This window comes from Pseudophryne corroboree, chromosome 7, assembly GCF_028390025.1.
Source record: "Pseudophryne corroboree isolate aPseCor3 chromosome 7, aPseCor3.hap2, whole genome shotgun sequence".
Classification (NCBI taxonomy): domain Eukaryota; kingdom Metazoa; phylum Chordata; class Amphibia; order Anura; family Myobatrachidae; genus Pseudophryne; species Pseudophryne corroboree.
The window spans coordinates 119121218-119140443 of NC_086450.1; positions in this window are offsets into that span (position 1 = coordinate 119121218).

The window sequence follows — 19226 nt, forward strand, 5'->3', positions numbered from 1 at the left end:
TTCTTGTAGTTCTTTACTTTCTTATCTAATTACAAATGTTGAATTATGGTTATCTAGTCTACAGTATGATACCGATCTGAAATCTACTATAATTATAACTTAGACTATAAATCCTACTTATTGGACCATGCCTGGAGTTTATATTGTCATACTTAGTGGCTTTCAGTAATATCTATACTTCTATGATTTATAGTTTTAGATGTATTCTAAAGATAGATAAGAGAAGCACAGTGTAGTATGTTGGTGACAGTGGGTTTGTAAAATTGATCTTGCCATAATTCCGGGTATATTAAGTTGCTTAGCAACATTCTAACACTAGCTGCAACGTTGTACTATGCCGAATTGGGATTAATGTGCTGCTTAATATTAATTGACCGGTGATGAAGTGCTTAAGTTTATGGTGTTGAATCAAACTGCAGACATTGGGGTCTATTCATGAAGTAGTGAAAAGTGTGGAGAAGCGGGCCAGTGGAGAAGTTGCCCATGGCAACCAATCAGCTGCTCTGTATAATTATATGCAACTTATAAATGTTACTTCAATGCTGATTGGTTGTCATGGGCAACTTCTCCACTGGATCACTTCTCCACACTTTTCACTATTTCACGAATAGACCCTATTGTGATTGTTTGTTTTTTAAATGTTCTACAGCAGTGATTCCCAAACTTTCTTGAATCACAGCACCCCAAAGTATCAGCTTTTTTTATTGCATTCCTAAGCCAAAAGTTTCTTATTGATGAATTCCGAATCTGAAAAAAATAATAAATTAAGAAACTTGTACTTATTTGTCAGCATTAGGGTCAGTTATGTGGTGGTGGACAGAGTTGTGCTTTTGAGGGTTGGATTAAAATGTTGTCTCCGCCTCCCGGGCACGATCGCACCCGCCAGCAATATTCTAATATTACTGCTGATGGACGCGACAAGTTCATTTCAGCTCGCTACCCCCGGTTTGGGCACCCATTTGGGCGCCTAAATCCGACTATGAGGGTAATTCAGAGTTGTTTGCAGCAGCAAATTTGTTAGCAGTTGGGCACTGCAGCAGATATAACATTTGCAGAGAGAGTTAGATTTGGGTGGATTATTTTGTTTCTGTACAGGGTAAATACTGGCTGCTTTGTTTTTACACTGCAGTTTAGATTTCAGTTTGAACACACCCCACCCAAATCTAACTCTCTCTGCACATGTTATATCTGCCCCCCCCCCCCTGCAGTGCACATAGGGTGTCATTCCGAGTTGATCGATCGCTAGCAGTTTTTAGCAGCCATGCAAACGCATTGTCGCCGCCCACTGGGGAGTGTATTTTTGCTTTGCAGAAGTGCGAACGCTTGTGCAGCAGAGCGCCTGCAAAATCTTTTTGTACAAAACAAGACCAGCCCTGTAGTTACTCTTCGTGTGAGTTGATTCTAACGACGGAGGGACAGCTTTTGATGTCACACACGCCTGTGTTTTTTCTACCACACCTGTGTTTTTTCTGCCACGCCTGCATACTACCTTAAAACGGTCAGTTGGCACCCAGAAACGCCCACTTTATGTCAATCTTCCTGCGCTCGGCCGTGCGACAGGAATGTTCATTAGACTCTGTGCAAACCCACGATGCTCATTGTACCTGTACGACGCTCCTGCACATTGCGGTGCATACACATGCACGGAAATGCAGATTTTTAGCCTGATTGCTGTGCTGCGAACAGCGGCAGCAAGCGATCAACTAGGAATGACCCCCCATGGTTTTACCCAACTGCTAACAAATTTGCTGCTGCGATAAACTCTGAATTAGGCCCTATCATGGGCATGATCAGCGCAATAATGGGGGCCATTTGAATATCGCTCCTCTAACTCCCGTCACTTTAAACGGAAGATAGGGGGTGCAATAAGATTTTAATTCCTCCCTGATTGTCCACATGTTTTATGAATGGCAGCCACCAACTCTGGTTTTATTTATCACATTGACCTTAAACCTGAGATCCCCCTGCAAGTGCCTCATAGCACCTTAGGCTGCCACAGCTCCCCATTTGGAAACACTGTTCTACAGAATAATAAAAGTATTGGAACTAGTTAACATTTTATATATTGATACATTGTTTCTTTTACCATACTTCTGCACAGGAATGGCCCACATGTGGAATCCATATGCCCTAATGCTTGATCTGCCTCACACAAGAATGCCACTGCAGCCGGTAACAAGAAACACATTACACAGATCATAAAATGTCATATCCATCAAGCCATATCTACCATACATAAAGAATACAAATATAAGTTATATTATTCAGAGCAACCACTCTGTCTTTATTTACTTCAAAACATAGTTACATTTCCTGATCATGTGACTTCCATTTTTGCCGCCATATTGATTTTGTATTTAGTTAACAGCAGAAATTTCTTCTTGTTCCTTATGTATTTTAATTCCAGGAATGGGTGAAATACAGTATATGGAACCTTCAATAAGGTAAAAGGTCTACCTAAATATTTGAATTGATGGTCTTACTGAGTGTTATATCACTTGATAAATTAGGCCAGAAGGTTGTTTTTCTTTTTTTTACCATTTCCAGTCCCCTTCATTGTGGCCATATTGGTTGAAGCACAATATTCAGGAAGTGTACTCTAAAGAACTAGAAACTGTCAGTCAGAGGATTTCCTGCTTCTGGTGAATTAACAAAGACAGGTTTATGGTTTAATCATTACTTAGGATATATAAGGGGCCTGAGGAGCACTAGGCACTATCCTCCTGATGAAGTCCTGTACTTGATTAATGGACAAAAGCTCTTCCTCCTTGGCCTGTTCCAGTCAATTTGCTGCTGTGATCCTTAATGTTCAGATATGCTCTACATCTTTAACTTAAATGTATGTTTATGTATTGCGCTGAATAATTTTTTTTTTCTAAATATACTTCACTCTATGCTATTATCTTCACTTCACATGTCACTGGTACTACTAATGTTGTGAAATCTAATAGCCACTCTGTGAATACACTTGGATGGTATGAAAAGGTTGTTTTAGGCAAAAAATATTTATTTTTGCCAGTACCCATGATACATGTGCATTTACTGAATTTCTTTTAGATCCTGCTGACGTTTCACTGACTTTTGGACTTGAACTTAAGAGCTCCCCGTTTATCAGGTGGCAGCTCTAAGTGCTTTCATACAGAGAAGTTTTTCTGGTGTAAGAGACTTATTATTCACTTATTAGCACTAAGCTGTATTAGTGCCATAGCTATCAGTGTTCATATATATCTCACACTGATGCTACAGCACTTATTTTATAAATATATCTCACTTTGTGAGGTGAGTGACTTGAATGAATAATGAAAGATAATAAATTAAAATAATAGTTTTAATTTGAATGGTTTGAAAGAGAGAGGATCAAACGCATCAAATGCAGAATGTGCTACATTTAACTAAGACATGAAAGCTATATTTCCAGTAACCAAAAGAAAATCCAGTCTTCGTAAAACACACAAAAGGTGCTTATTAATGTTTCTATTGAGCTGTGTATAATGAAATGTTCCTTTTGTATCTTCACTTACATAGACATTTAGGGAGACCCAAATGAACCAACTTGATATTAAGTCTTCCAATATACCGTAGCATTACCCATGTCACCTTATATTATATGCAGTTACAGTAGATTATATTAATATCTATGTATATAATACTCCTACACTAATATGATAAATGTAACTATAGAACAGTTTCAAAATGCTACAAGAACATATAGGGATGATTTTGGTATATTTAACAGTGAATGTAGCCTTTAGCCATAATGTGATAGTTGGTATTTCTTTGTTGTACTTCTTTGTTAAACCTACATTGTCATTTGATACAGGATATTAATAGTTGATGTAGAATTTCTTGTTTGACCCCTAAATTCACCTCTGACCAAAATATGTGACTTTCAGCAAAAGATGTGATTGAAAACAGGCTTACAATTTAGATATATTCATGTATGTGCTATTATTATGTATTGTAGCGTAAAGAGGGGTACTCACGGAGCGATCGCTTCTTAAAATCTAAGCAATCTGACCAGATTGCTTAGATTTTAAGTATGATTGCTCTGTGTGTACCCCTCACAGCGATAGCGATGCGCGGCCCCGCGCATCGCTGTCGCTGGTGCTAGATTGGCCTGCATGCAGGCCAATCTAGCAGGTCGCTCATTTCACCTGCCGGGAGAAATGAGCAACTCCCCCATCTCCCCCCGCACGCTCAGCACACATCTCTCCCACATCTGCCCGTCTATATGAGCGTTAACACTATGCAATTACTGTATCTGACCCAGAGTGGGTGCTATTATTGCAAAGCATTAGGGACTGATCCTTTAGTGCAGCCTACGGCTTAATCTTACCTTTGCAAATATAAGCAAACTGAGATCTCTTTATTCTATTATCATGTAGTATTCAAATCACATTGCTGATCTTTATCAGTATGCCGGGGAATATTTTCCTTTTTTTCTTGTCTGGACTACGCGCTCTCTTTAATGCACCTGTAAAGGACTATTAACTTGAAAGAGCTGCACCATTTTATATTATTGCATTTATTATTTATGTTATGTCCACGTCTGCATGGACCGCAGTGTCACCACCAGAGCACTGCTAAACTTTGCCTACATGAGAACAACCCATTACAGTACAGTTAGGCCTCTTCAGTCACAAGAACAGATGCAATAGAAATGCATACAACTGCACCATCTGTGCTTGTATATATACAGTTATGCAGCTTATGTCTTCAAATTGTGTTATTCCAAATTAAAATAATCAAAATGATACAAATTGCTCTAAAGTTATATTTTTATTTTGTAGCACATATAGTAGCCTGTTTATCAACAAACATATGCATGATGTTCCCCGAAAACACCTGTTATTGTGGGGACCTGCAAATATTAAGTACCACCCAGATGTATGTAGTGGGTGCCACAGTAGATATCCTAGAACTCAGAGATATCTCCCGTGACACCCCACGTCTTCAACCACAAAAGCAGCCCCCATGGCTTAATTCGCAAATTTACCAAGCTTGGCCCTAGTAGCTACAGTAATGCCAGTGTTCAATCTGCAGAGAAATTCCGCTTGCACTTGTATCCACACAGAACAAAGCTGCAAAAAAAACAAGTGGTACATGCCAGCTGACATTTAAAGTTAATGAACTAAAAAGGGTAGCTTCTGGCTGTACTCAGGATGGCAGAGCTTCCGAGATGAGATGAAATTAGTTTTTCAAGACACAGATCTTATTATATAAGTGAGCAAATAAAACCAATAACAAATACAGCTCCACCCACAGTATATAGCCCTTTTTCTATAAGTTAATATTAAAATGATGGTCAAAATTTATAATTTCATTTCTATATTGATATAATGGTCAATAAATAAGGATTGGGGGGAGGGTCAAAGAGGGCACAAGTAGATAACACTAACAAAGAACCGAAACAGTTTTAAACCAGCTGCTTTATTAATATAAATTTTATATTTTAGATTTGAAGGAACATGCTCAAGTAAAATAGGGGTGTATTTACTAAGCCTGGGATGGAGGTAAAGTGGATGTAGATAAAGCACCAACCAACCAGCTCCTAACTGTCATTTTTCAAACACGGCCTGTAACATGGCAGTTAGGAGCTAATTTGCTGGTACTTTATTTCCGTTTACTTTATCTCCATCAAGGCTTAGTAAACAGACCCGTTTATCTCCATCAAAGGCTTAGTAAATAGACCCCTAAGTCACCTATTTTCAGTCTTACAGCTTCCAAATGTGGACATAGGCGGGACTGTAATAGGGTGTGAGAATCAGGAAGTGATAGATTTTGTGAGCGTTCGCCTGTTTTTTTAAAAGTGGCAATCATTTACATGACAAAATGAGATTGATTTTCCCATGTAAATGATTGCCATTTTAAAAAAACAGGAGAACGCTCACAAAATCTCTCACTTCCTGATTCTCACACCTTATTACATTCTACTGATGTGCACCGGACATTTTTCGGGTTTTGTGTTTTGGTTTTGGATTCGGTTCCGCGGCCGTGTTTTGGATTCGGACGCGTTTTGGCAAAACCTCCCTGAAAATTTTTTGTCGGATTCGGGTGTGTTTTGGATTTGGGTGTTTTTTTACAAAAAACCTTCAAAAACAGCTTAAATCATAGAATTTGGGGGTCATTTTGATCCCATAGTATTATTAATAACCATAATTTCCACTCATTTTCAGTCTATTCTGAACACCTCACACCTCACAATATTATTTTTAGTCCTAAAATTTGCACCGAGATCGCTGGATGACTAAGCTAAGCGACCTAAGTGGCCGACACAAACACCTGGCCCATCTAGGAGTGGCACTGCAGTGTCAGACAGGATGGCACTTCAAAAAAATAGTCCCCAAACAGCACATGATGCAAAGAAAAAAAGAAGCGCAATGAGGTAGCTGTGTGACTAAGCTAAGCGACCCAAGTGGCCGACAGAAACACCTGGCCCATCTAGGAGTGGCACTGCAGTGTCAGACAGGATGGCACTTCAAAAAAATAGTCCCCAAACAGCACATGATGCAAAGAAAAAAAGAGGCGCAATGAGGTAGCTGTGTGACTAAGCTAAGCGACCCAAGTGGCCGACACAAACACCTGGCCCATCTAGGAGTGGCACTGCAGTGTCAGACAGGATGGCACTACAAAAAAATAGTCCCCAAACAGCACATGATGCAAAGAAAAAAAGAAGTGCACCAAGGTCGCTGGATGGCTAAGCTAAGCGACACAAGTGGCCGACACAAATACCTGGCCCATCTAGGAGTGGCACTGCAGTGTCAGGCAGGATGCCACTTCAAAAAAATAGTCCCCAAACAGCACATGTTGCAAAGAAAAATGAAAGAAAAAAGAGGTAGAAGATGGAATTGTCCTTGGGCCCTCCCACCCACCCACCCTTATGTTGTATAAACAGGACATGCACACTTTAACAAACCCATCATTTTAGCGACAGGGTCTGCCACACAACTGTGACTGAAATGACTGGTTGGTTTGGGCCCCCACCAAAAAAGAAGCAATCAATCTCTCCTTGCACAAACTGGCTCTACAGAGGCAAGATGTCCACCTCCTCCTCATCGTCCGATTCCTCACCCCTTTCACTGTGTACATCCCTCTCCTCACAGATTATTAATTCGTCCCCACTGGAATCCACCATCTCAGGTCCCTGTGTACTTTCTGGAGGCAATTTCTGGTGAATGTCTCCACGGAGGAATTGATTATAATTCATTTTGATGAACATCATCTTCTCCACATTTTCGGGAAGTAACCTCGTACGCCGATTGCTGACAAGGTGAGCGGCTGCACTAAACACTCTTTCGGGGTACACACTGGAGGGTGGGCAACTTAGGTAAAATAAAGCCAGTTTGTGCAAGGGCCTCCAAATTGCCTCTTTTTCCTGCCAGTATACGTACGGACTGTCTGACGTGCCTACTTGGATGCGGTCACTCATATAATCCTCCACCATTCTATCAATGGTGAGAGAATCATATGCAGTGACAGTAGACGACATGTCAGTAATCGTTGGCAGGTCCGTCAGTCCGGACCAGATGTCAGCACTCGCTCCAGACTGCCCTGCATCACCTGTGGGCTCGGAATTCTTAGCCTTTTCCTCGCACCCCCAGTTGCGGGAGAATGTGAAGGAGGAGCTGTTGACGGGTCACGTTCCGCTTGACTTGACAATTTTCTCACCAGCAGGTCTTTGAACCTCCGCAGACTTGTGTCTGCCAGAAAGAGAGATCCAACGTAGATTTTAAATCTATGATCGAGCACGGTGGCCAAAATGTAGTGCTCTGATTTCAACAGATTGACCACCCGTGAATCCTGGTTAAGCGAATTAAGGGCTCCATCCACAAGTCCCACATGCCTAGCGGAATCGCTCTGTTTTAGCTCCTCCTTAAATGTCTCCAGCTTCCTCTGCAAAAGCCTGATGAGGGGAATGACCTGACTCAGGCTGGCAGTGTCTGAACTGACTTTACGTGTGGCAAGTTCAAAGGGTTGCAAAACCTTGCACAATGTTTAAATCATTCTCCACTGCGCTTGAGTCAGGTGCATTCCCCCTCCTTTGCCTATATCGTAGGCAGATGTATAGGCTTGAATGGCCTTTTGCTGCTCCTCCATCCTCTGAAGCATATAGAGGGTTGAATTCCACCTCGTTACCACCTCTTGCTTCAGATGATGGCAGGGCAGGTTCAGGACTGTTTGCTGGTGCTCCAGTCTTCGGCACGCGGTGGCTGAATGCCGAAAGTGGCCCGCAATTCTTCGGGCCACTGACAGCATCTCTTGAACGCCCCTGTCATTTTTTAAATAATTCTGCACCACCAAATTCAATGTATGTGCAAAACATGGGACGTGCTGGAATTTGCCCAGATGTAATGCACGCACAATATTGGTGGCGTTGTCCGAAGTCACAAATCCCCAGGAGAGTCCAATTGGGGTAAGCCATTCTGCGATGATGTTCCTCAGTTTCCGTAAGAGGTTGTCAGCTGTGTGCCTCTTCTGGAAAGCGGTGATACAAAGCGTAGCCTGCCTAGGAATGAGTTGGCGTTTGCGAGATGCTGCTACTGGTGCCGCCGCTGCTGTTCTTGCTGCGGGAGGCAATACATCTACCCAGTGGGCTGTCACAGTCATATAGTCCTGAGTCTGCCCTGCTCCACTTGTCCACATGTCCGTGGTTAAGTGGACATTGGGTACAACTGCATTTTTTAGGACACTGGTGACTCTTTTTCTGAGGTCTGTGTACATTTTCGGTATCGCCTACCTAGAGAAATGGAACCTAGATGGTATTTGGTACCGGGGACACAGTACCTCAATCAAGTTTGTAGTTGCCTGTGAATTAACGGTGGATAACGGAAACACGTTTCTCACCGCCCAGGCTGCCAAGGCCTGAGTTATCCGCTTTGCAGCAGGATGACTGCTGTGATATTTCATCTTCCTGGCAAAGGACTGTTGGACAGTCAATTGCTTACTGGAAGTAGTACAAGTGGTTTTCCGACTTCCCCTCTGGGATGACGATCGACTCCCAGCAGCAACAACAGCAGCGCCAGCAGCAGTAGGCATTACACTCAAGGATGCATCGGAGGAATCCCAGGCAGGAGAGGACTCGTCAGACTTGCCAGTGACATGGCCTGCAGGACTATTGGATTTCCTGTGTAAGGAGTAAATTGGCACTGAGGGAGTTGGTGCTGTGGTTTGCAGGACCTTGGTTACAAGAGGAAGGGATTTAGTGGTCAGTGGACTGCTTCCACTGTCATCCAAAGTTTTTGAACTTGTCACTGACTTATGATGAATGCGCTGCAGGTGACGTATGAAGGAGGATGTTCCGAGGTGGTTAACGTCCTTACCCCTACTTATTACAGCTTGACAAAGGCAACACACGGCTTGACACCTGTTGTCCACAATTGTGTTAAAATAATTCCACACCGAAGAGGTGATTTTTTTTTTGTAATTTGACCAGGCATGTCAATGGCCATATTCGTCCCACGGACAACAGGTGTCTCCCCGGGTGCCTGACTTAAACAAACCACCTCACCATCAGAATCCTCCTTGTCAATTTCCTCCTCAGCGCCAGCAACACCCATATCCTCATCCTGGTGTACTTCAACAGTGACATCTTCAATTTGACTATCAGGAACTGGACTGCGGGTGGTCCTTCCAGCAGTTGCAGGGGGCGTGCAAATGGTGGAAGGCGCAAGCTCTTCCCGTCCAGTGTTGGGAAGGTCAGGCATCGCAGCCGACACAATTGGACTCTCCTTGGGGATTTGAGATTTAGAAGAACGCACAGTTCTTTGCTGTGCTTTTGCCAGCTTAAGTCTTTTCATTTTTCTAGTGAGAGGATGAGTGCTTCCATCCTCATGTGAAGCTGAACCACTAGCCATGAACATAGGCCAGGGCCTCAGCCGTTCCTTGCCACTCCGTGTCGTAAATGGCATATTGGCAAGTTTACGCTTCTCCTCAGCCGCTTTTAATTTTGATTTTTGGGTCATTTTACTGAACTTTTGTGTTTTGGATTTTACATGCTCTCTACTATGACATTGGGCATCGGCCTTGGCAGACGACGTTGATGGCATTTCATCGTCTTGGCCATGACTAGTGGCAGCAGCTTCAGTACGAGGTGGAAGTGGATCTTTCCCTATTTTACCCTCCACATTTTTGTTCTCCATTTTTTAATGTGTGGAATTATATGCCAGTATCAATAGCAATGGCCTACTACTATATATACTGCGCACAACTGAAATGCACCACAGGTATGGATGGATAGTATACTTGACGACACAGAGGTAGGTAGAGCAGTGGCCTACTGTACCGTACTGCTATATATTATATACTGGTGGTCAGCAAACTGTGCAAAACTGAAATGCACCACAGGTATGGATGGATAGTATACTTGACGACACAGAGGTAGGTAGAGCAGTGGCCTACTGTACCGTACTGCTATATATTATATACTGGTGGTCAGCAAACTGTGCAAAACTGAAGTGCACCACAGGTATGGATGGATAGTATACTTGACAACACAGAGGTAGGTAGAGCAGTGGCCTACTGTACCGTAATGCTATATATTATATACTGGTGGTCAGCAAACTGTGCAAAACTGAAATGCACCACAGGTATGGATGGATAGTATACTTGACGACACAGAGGTAGGTAGAGCAGTGGCCTTCTGTACCGTACTCCTATATATTATATACTGGTGGTCTGCAAAATTATGCACTGTACTCCTTCTATATACTACAATGCAGCACAGATATGGAGCGTTTTTCAGGTAGAGAACGTATAATACTGGTGGTCACTGGTCAGCAAAACTCTGCACTGTACTCCTCCTATATAATACTGCTGGTCCCCAGTCCCCACAATAAAGCAGTGTGAGCACAGATATATGCAACACACTGAGCACAGATATGGAGCGTTTTTCAGGCAGAAAACGTATAATACTGGTGGTCACTGGTCAGCAAAACTCTGCACTGTACTCCTTCTATATAACCCTGCTGGTCCCCAGTCCCCACAATAAAGCAGTGTGAGCACAGATATATGCAGCACACTGAGCACAGATATGGAGCGTTTTTCAGGCAGAGAACTTATAATACTGGTGGTCACTGGTCAGCAAAACTCTGCACTGTACTCCTCCTATAATACTGCTGGTCCCCAGAATAAAGATATTTGCAGCCCCCTGAAAGCTCTGAAACAAAGTGAGAGGACGCCAGCCACATCCTCTCACTATCATTTCCAATGCACGAGTGAAAAATGGCGGCGACGCGCGGTTCCTTATATAGAATCCAAATCTCGCGAGAATCCGACAGCGGGATGATGACGTTCGGGTGCGCTCGGGTTAACCGAGCAATACTTGAGTATCCGAGTATGCCTCGGACCCGAGTAAAATGGGTGAAGTTCGGGGGGGTTCAGATTCCGAGGAACCGAACCCGCTCATCACTATTACATTCCCCTCCATACTATACCAAAACGTAATAAAAGTATCTTAGATGGTTTTATAAAATGAGAATACAATACATGCATTGTATGGTTACTTAAACCTAACTTTTTATTTTCTTTTCTTGTTATTCAGTATTTCATAGACCAACTTTGATCCCAAGCAGTGTAGAGAATATTCAACATAATGGCCTCCAGCAATGACTGGTGCTTTCCAACAGTATTTAGTACAGGGTAATAATTCACCAGCTTCCCTGAGGTGAGCTATATTGTGAATTTCAGAGAACAGAGGTAAAGAGTATAAATGCCACTCACACCGATTAATGGATGGGCTATCAGAGAACTAGTAGTAAAACAATTCCCTTCAATATTATTTACTACTTGTGCCAAGCTTCTAAAGCATATTATGGCAGTAACTAAGCTTTTTTCATTGTTTCATTCAGATGTACGATACATCTGATTGAATGAGAAAAGGACATATATTAAAAGTAAAGCATTATAGGAAAGACAGACAACATTTATCTCGTTGACTGTGGTTGCACTACAATTTTATTTTTGTTGTGCTGTAAACCAAGATGAAAGATGACAGTATTTGCTTATAACATAAAGCTGCCCATACATAGTGATTTAACAGATTTAGCCATAAATGGCAACATGCATGGGTGGAAAATCGCAATACTTATATAACAGATAATGAGAATCAATTAGATCTTTACTGGGGTTGGAAGCAAGTCTGGTTGTCCATTGACCAATATCTGCCACCCAACAACATAAATATGAGCCCTATGGCCATGCATATGAACAGCATTAAAGATTGCTTTATGTATTGTTTCAATACAGACATGTCCTCATACATCTAGCCTCAATACACCATGCAGCATGTGATGCCTGGCGGGAGTGAGTCACCAGGTCCCATGAGACTCTGCTAGTTTGTGGGGTGTCCAAAAATGCATGGCTCATCAAGAGGGACTATTTGGTGTGACTGCAGCAACAATGTATGAGGACACATCTGTATGTAAAATCACTGTGTGTTTTTATTACATTTATTGTTTTGTTTTCATGTTTTGTCCATTAGTGTGTATATACTCGAGTATAAGTCGACCCGAATACAAGCCGAGGCACCTAATTTTACCACAAAAACCTGGGAAAACTTATTGACTCGAGTATAAGCCTAGGGTGGGAAATGCAGCTCTAGCCGTACACAGCCCTCATACTGCCAGATATGCCCCCACAGTGCCAGATATGCCCTCATAGTGCCAGATATGCCCCCACAGTGCCAGATATGCCCTCGTACTGCCAGATATGCCCCCACAGTTCCAGATATGCCCTCATAGTGCCAGATATGCCCCCACAGTGCCAGATATGCCCTCATACGGCCAGATATGCATGCCCCCTCAGTGCCACATATGCCCCCCAAGTGCCAAATATGCTCCCCCAGTGCCTGCTATAACTTACCCTCCACCGCTCCCGCGTTGTTTTGTGAAGGAGGGACACGGAGGGCACAGCGCGCACCTCTTCTGTGTCCCTCCTGCGTCTCCGGGGGCGGGTCTGTTAAATGAAGTGCCGGTTCGTGAGCCAATCAGGGCTCAAGAACGGGTACTTCCTTTAATAGACCCGCCGCTGCCGCCGGAGATGCAGGAGGGACACAGGAGAGGCGCGCGCTGTGCCCTCCGTGTCCCGCCTTCCCACTGCACTACACTGCCACTGCACTGACTCGAGTATAAGCCGAGGGGGCTTTTTCAGCACAAAAAAAAGTGCTGAAAAAGTCGGCTTATACTCGAGTATATGCGGTGTGTATATATATATATATATATATATATATATAAATATATATATATATACACACACACACAAACTGTACATTCTATCTTCACCAAGCAATAGAACTGCAGTACTGCAGTAGTCACGTCACTTGACAGCGGGTTTCCATTGCTATTGAAATGAGGTTATTTTTCCTCAAACACTTGAAATACCTTAAACATTATGCTGGTCATACACCTAAAGACCATCTTTCCAACCATCTAACTAGTCTGGTGGTTGGAATAAAAATTTGGTAATGTATGGGCACAAATGACAATTGACTGTTTGCTCCCAAACACAATGCATGAAGGTTCAACATATTTGGATTTAGACCTATCTGCCTGACTGCTTTTAAAATTTTAATCAGAGGCAAACCTTGCAATACAAGGCCTGCCCACAATCAAAGCTTTTCCTTATAGGCTTATCAAAGAGCTATGGATGCTTATTTTCCCTGGAGCACACCAGTTCTCCAATTCAGGTAACAACTATTTATCCAATTCAGTAGCAATCCTTTGGGATACTTAAGGCACCCATTAACCTACATATGTAATGTTATCAGAGACTTTCCTTGATTCCCTACGCAGTTTGCAATGTTCCAGTTATATAAGTATTTGCCACATCAACTGAGTGTATTTCATGAAACTTTTTTCTAAAAGGAATTGTATTGCTCTTTTCTTACTCCTGCCTTAAGCCATCCAATTTGTAAGAGTAACCTACATTTCAGCAAAGTTTGTATGTTAGAGATAATCCAAGCTGTTCAATAAGTAAAGCTGATTATATTGGTACCAATGTGTAACCATAGGACAAATGCTCATTAGTGTCTCCGAAAAGGTAAAACTAATTTTTCTGCTGTCCTAACATTCTAGGTTCTTATAAATACTGTAAGACAGATATTTCAGTGTATAGTTTATCAATATTTGTCACTTACAGCCAGGGGAAACTGAACTTTGTGTGTTTTGGGGCAATTTCTTATAAATAATTATCCATGTTAAATATTTTAGTAAGGGATACGAGTTCGGTTTGTGTGACCGGCTGCTAAATGTCTATTTGGCATCATTGGCAAGAAAGTGTCACTGAAAATCTTACTGTATCCCAGGGGTCTATTTACTAAGCCTTGGAAAGAGATAATGTGAGCAGAGATAAAGTGGCGTATTCATCATAACTTAAATTCTACAAAAGTGGGTGAAAATGTATTTTATAACCAGAAAACCAGGTGGTGGACATGCACAAATGCTCAACCATAGCCCAGGAGGCATCACTGACCTAACAGAATTAGTTTTTTTCAGGAATCAATAGCCTGACTTACGGTGGAAGCAATGGTCTGCTTGAAAGTTGGCTATCCTTCTCTGAGCATCATAAATGATTAAAACATCATCCATCTTGCAGCTGTCACGTGTCTTATAACATAAGACCTCAATGCCCTGAATATTTCCAAACAATGAAGAGACCTCTCTTCATCCTTAGACATATGTGACTCAAAGCTGTGATCACAATACCCTAGTTATTGGGAAAACTAGAAACTATTTTAGATTGACACAAGGATAAGTCAAAAGGACAGTCTGATCTTGATCAAATTATTATTATTTGGGATGGGGATCTGTCTTCGGCACAACACTTTGTTTCATGTCTTAATTCCAATCACTTTAATCTTCAGTTTACTCAGACCTTTCACCCCACCACGATTAATTTCCTGGATATTACCCTAGGAGCCAGAGATGGAAAAATATATACCTCGAATTATAATAAGGAGGTTGCCACCAATTCCTACCTGCATTACCAAAGCGCTCAATATCCACCTTGGATGAAGAACATTCCAAAGGGACAGTTCCTACGTTTAAGATGGAACTGTACCGAGAATAATAAGTTTATAGAACAAGCAGGATCCATGATAGAAGCATTCTCAGATAGGGGCTATCCCCAGTCATCCGTAGAAAAAAACATGAGAGAGGTTTCAGAAATCAGTAGAGATAGCCTTTTAAAACCAAGGAAAACCAACGTAGAAAATGACACTTTCATTAAACAAGAAGAACTAGCTTTCATATCTATGTACGATAGCAAAAGTACCGAGATTAAGAGAATCATTTTTAAGAACTTTAAGATTCTGAATCAAGATAATCTATTACAGTGCTACTTACCAGATAAACTCAAATTCATTTTAAAAAAAGGCAGGTCCTTGAAGACCATTTTGGCTCCTAGTGTCATTAAGAAAATTGAGTCGCAGTAAGAGAGGGAGGCTTTAACCGGTATGTGGTTACCCCAAAGACCCAAAGGTTTCCATCGATGTGGTGGCACAAGATGCACCACTTGTAAACATATGCAGAGTAAAACTACACATCTAGTCAGGGATGGTGAGATGTACAAACTTACCAGTTTCAGTAAGTGTGATACAACATATGTAATTTATCTTTTGGTTTGTGGCTGTAATAAGAGATATGTGGGCCGTACAACAAGGAGTATTAAGGTACGCTTTATGGAACACCGGAGGAATATTGTTAATCAGCTACACACACAGCATTTAAAGGCACTTTAGGGATTCACATGCAGGCGATCCAAGTTCCCTCCACCTGACAGCCATTGAACATATTGAGGTCACCAAAAGAGGAGGTGATAGGAGAAGATATTGTGCAGACAAGATCTATATTGGATATTCAAATGAAACACTATATATCCCTTAGGTTTGAATGAAGCAGTTGAACTCAATTCAGTTCTCTAAATACTTTTAGCCGTACTAATATAATTATACATACCCCGAACTTCACCCATTTTACACGGTTCCGAGGCAGACTCGAATCTTCCCGCCTTGCTCGGTTAACCAGAACACGCCAGAACGTCATCATCCCGCTGTCGGATTCTCGCGAGATTCATATTCTATATGAGGAGCCGCGCGTCGCCACCATTTTCACTCGTGCATTGGAGATTGAATGGAGAGGACGTGGCAGCGTTCTCTCCCTGAAAAGCTCCGTAATCTGTGCTCAGTGTGCTGCAAATATCTGTGCTCAGTGTGCTGCAAATAATCTGTGCTCAGTGTGCTGAAAATATCTACGTTCTCTGCCTGAAAACGCTCCATATCTGTGCTCAGTGTGCTGCAAATATCTGATCAGTGTGCTACATTGTGGGGACTGGGGACCACCAGTATAAGCAGTGGCGGATCCAGGGGGGGGGGGGGGCACTCGGGCCCGTGCCCCCCCCTCCCCTGTCATTTGTGGCAGCATCCGCATCCACACTGATTAGCTTCCACCAGCTGCTGCGCTGCCCGCTGTAGTGTACAGTATATTAGTAGCGCTGCGCCCGGCTCCTTCCCCGCCGGAGGCAGCGCTGCTAATATAGATCACAGGCACAGCAGGCAGCTGGGCAATCTGTGTCTGTGAGTCTCTCCTCCGTGTGCTGCTGGGCTCTGCTCCGCTCCGCCCCCCCTCCTCCTGCTCTGTACACTGACTTCGGGGTACAGGAGAGACGGCTGTTGCTGCTGCTGCTTAACACAGCTAGTGAAGTCTCTTCCTTCGTCCCTCCCACCCCTCGTGCAAGTGCTGCTTATATTGTAGGTACAGTATGTGCTGCTAATTACTACTTATTTCAGTAAAACAACATTAAGAAATACTTTTCTTGTGTTTGGAAATTCTGGACTTTCTCTCTGTGACTTTTTAGATAAACTACTAGTGCAGAGATTTTGTAAAAAAACAAACCCCAAAACTGCATATACATTTATGTAATGTCCCCTGTAAATTGAATACATAAAATTGTGTGTAAATATTCTTCTGCTATGGTATAAAACTATATGTATATTTGGAGTATTACTGTCTGGTGTAATGTGACTAATGAACGCTACCATGCGGTGTAATGTAACTAATGGACGCTAATGTGCGGTGTAATGTGACTGCAGACGCTGCCATGCGATGTAATGTAACTAATGGACGCTAATGTGCGGTGTAATGTGACTGCAGACGCTGCCATGCGATGTAATGTAACTAATGGACGCTAATGTGCGGTGTAATGTGACTGCAGACGCTGCCATGCGATGTAATGTAACTAATGGACGCTAATGTGCGGTGTAATGTGACTGCAGACGCTACCATGCGATGTAATGTAACTAATGGACGCTAATGTGCGGTGTAATGTGACTGCAGACGCTGCCATGCGATGTAATGTAACTAATGGACGCTATTGTGCGGTGTAATGTGACTGCAGACGCTACCATGCGGTGTAATGTAACTAATGGACGCTAATGTGCGGTGTAATGTGACTGCAGACGCTACCATGCGGTGTAATGTAACTGACGGATGCTACCGTGCGGTGTAATGTAACTGCGGATGCTACCGTGCAGTGTAATGTAACTGGCGGATGCTACCGTGCTGTGTAATGTAACTGGCGGATGCTACCGTGCTGTGTAATGTAACTGGCGGATGCTACCGTGCGGTGTAATGTAACTGGCGGATGCTACCGTGCAGTGTAATGTAACTGGCGGATGCTACCGTGCTGTGTAATGTAACTGACGGATGCTACCGTGCGGTGTAATGTGACTGGCGGATGCTACCGTGCTGTGTAATGTAACTGACGGATGCTACCGTGCGGTGTAATGTCACTGGCGGATGCTACCGTGCAGTGTAATGTAACTGATGGATGCTACCGTGCAGTGTAATGTAACTGGCGGATGCTACCGTGCGGTGTAATGTAACTGGCGGATGCTACCGTGCTGTGTAATGTAACTGGCGGATGCTACCGTGCTGTGTAATGTAACTGACGGATGCTACCGTGCGGTGTAATGTGACTGGCGGATGCTACCGTGCTGTGTAATGTAACTGACGGATGCTACCGTGCGGTGTAATGTCACTGGCGGATGCTACCGTGCAGTGTAATGTAACTGATGGATGCTACCGTGCAGTGTAATGTAACTGGCGGATGCTACCGTGCTGTGTAATGTAACTGACGGATGCTACCGTGCAGTGTAATGTGACTGGCGGATGCTACCGTGCTGTGTAATGTAACTGATGGATGCTACCGTGCGGTGTAATGTGACTGGCGGATGCTACCGTGCTGTGTAATGTAACTGACGGATGCTACCGTGCGGTGTAATGTAACTGGCGGATGCTACCGTGCGGTGTAATGTAACTGGCGGATGCTACCGTGCGGTGTAATGTGACTGGTGGAAGCTACCATGCTGTGTAATGTAACTGGTGGACGCTACCGTGCGGTGTAATGTGACTGGTGGACGCTACCGTGCGGTGTAATGTGACTGGTGGACGCTACCGTGCGGTGTAATGTGACTGTGCAGTGTAATGTGGCTAACGGAGGGGGGCAATTCTTTTTCTGGCAGAGGGCACCAAAATGTCTAGTTGCCGCTCTAGCAGTGGCGTAACTAGCAGTATGTGAATTATGGGAGGGGGAGGGGGGGGAGGCAGCATTCATTTCAAAACATGACAAGGGGGGGTGCCGTTGCGGTTACTTGCACACAGCGCTAAAAAGTCTAGTTATGGCACTGATTTGTGGCCCCCCCGTCCCCCCCGCTTGTGTCACTGAGACACGCTGCCGCTCAGTCTGGCGGCAGCGTGTCTCAGCTGTCAGGAGGAGAGCGCGGCTATCTGGCGGCGTGTTGCGGACTTCAAACCAGTCGCCGGTTCGTGAGCCAATCAGAGCTCGCGGACCGGCAGCCAATCAGGAGCCGCCGGTCCACGAGCTCTGATTGGCTTATGAACCGGCGGCTAGTTTGAAGTCCTACACGCCGCCGCCACCGGCGTCAGACATAGCCGCGCTCTCCTCCTGACACCCTCAGAGCCGGGCAGATAAGCAGCAGCAGCAGCGGTAAGCAGCTGCAGCACTGCTGTGGGGGCATTTGTATACCTGCTGTGGGGGCATTTGTATACCTGGCACTGTGAGGGCAATTGTATACCTGGCACTGTTGGGGCAATTGTTTACCTGGCACTGTGGGGGCAATTGTTTACCTGGCACTGTGGGGGCATTTGTATACCTGACACTGTGGGGGCATTTTTGGATCTGGCACTGTAGGGGTATTTTTGAAACTGGCACTG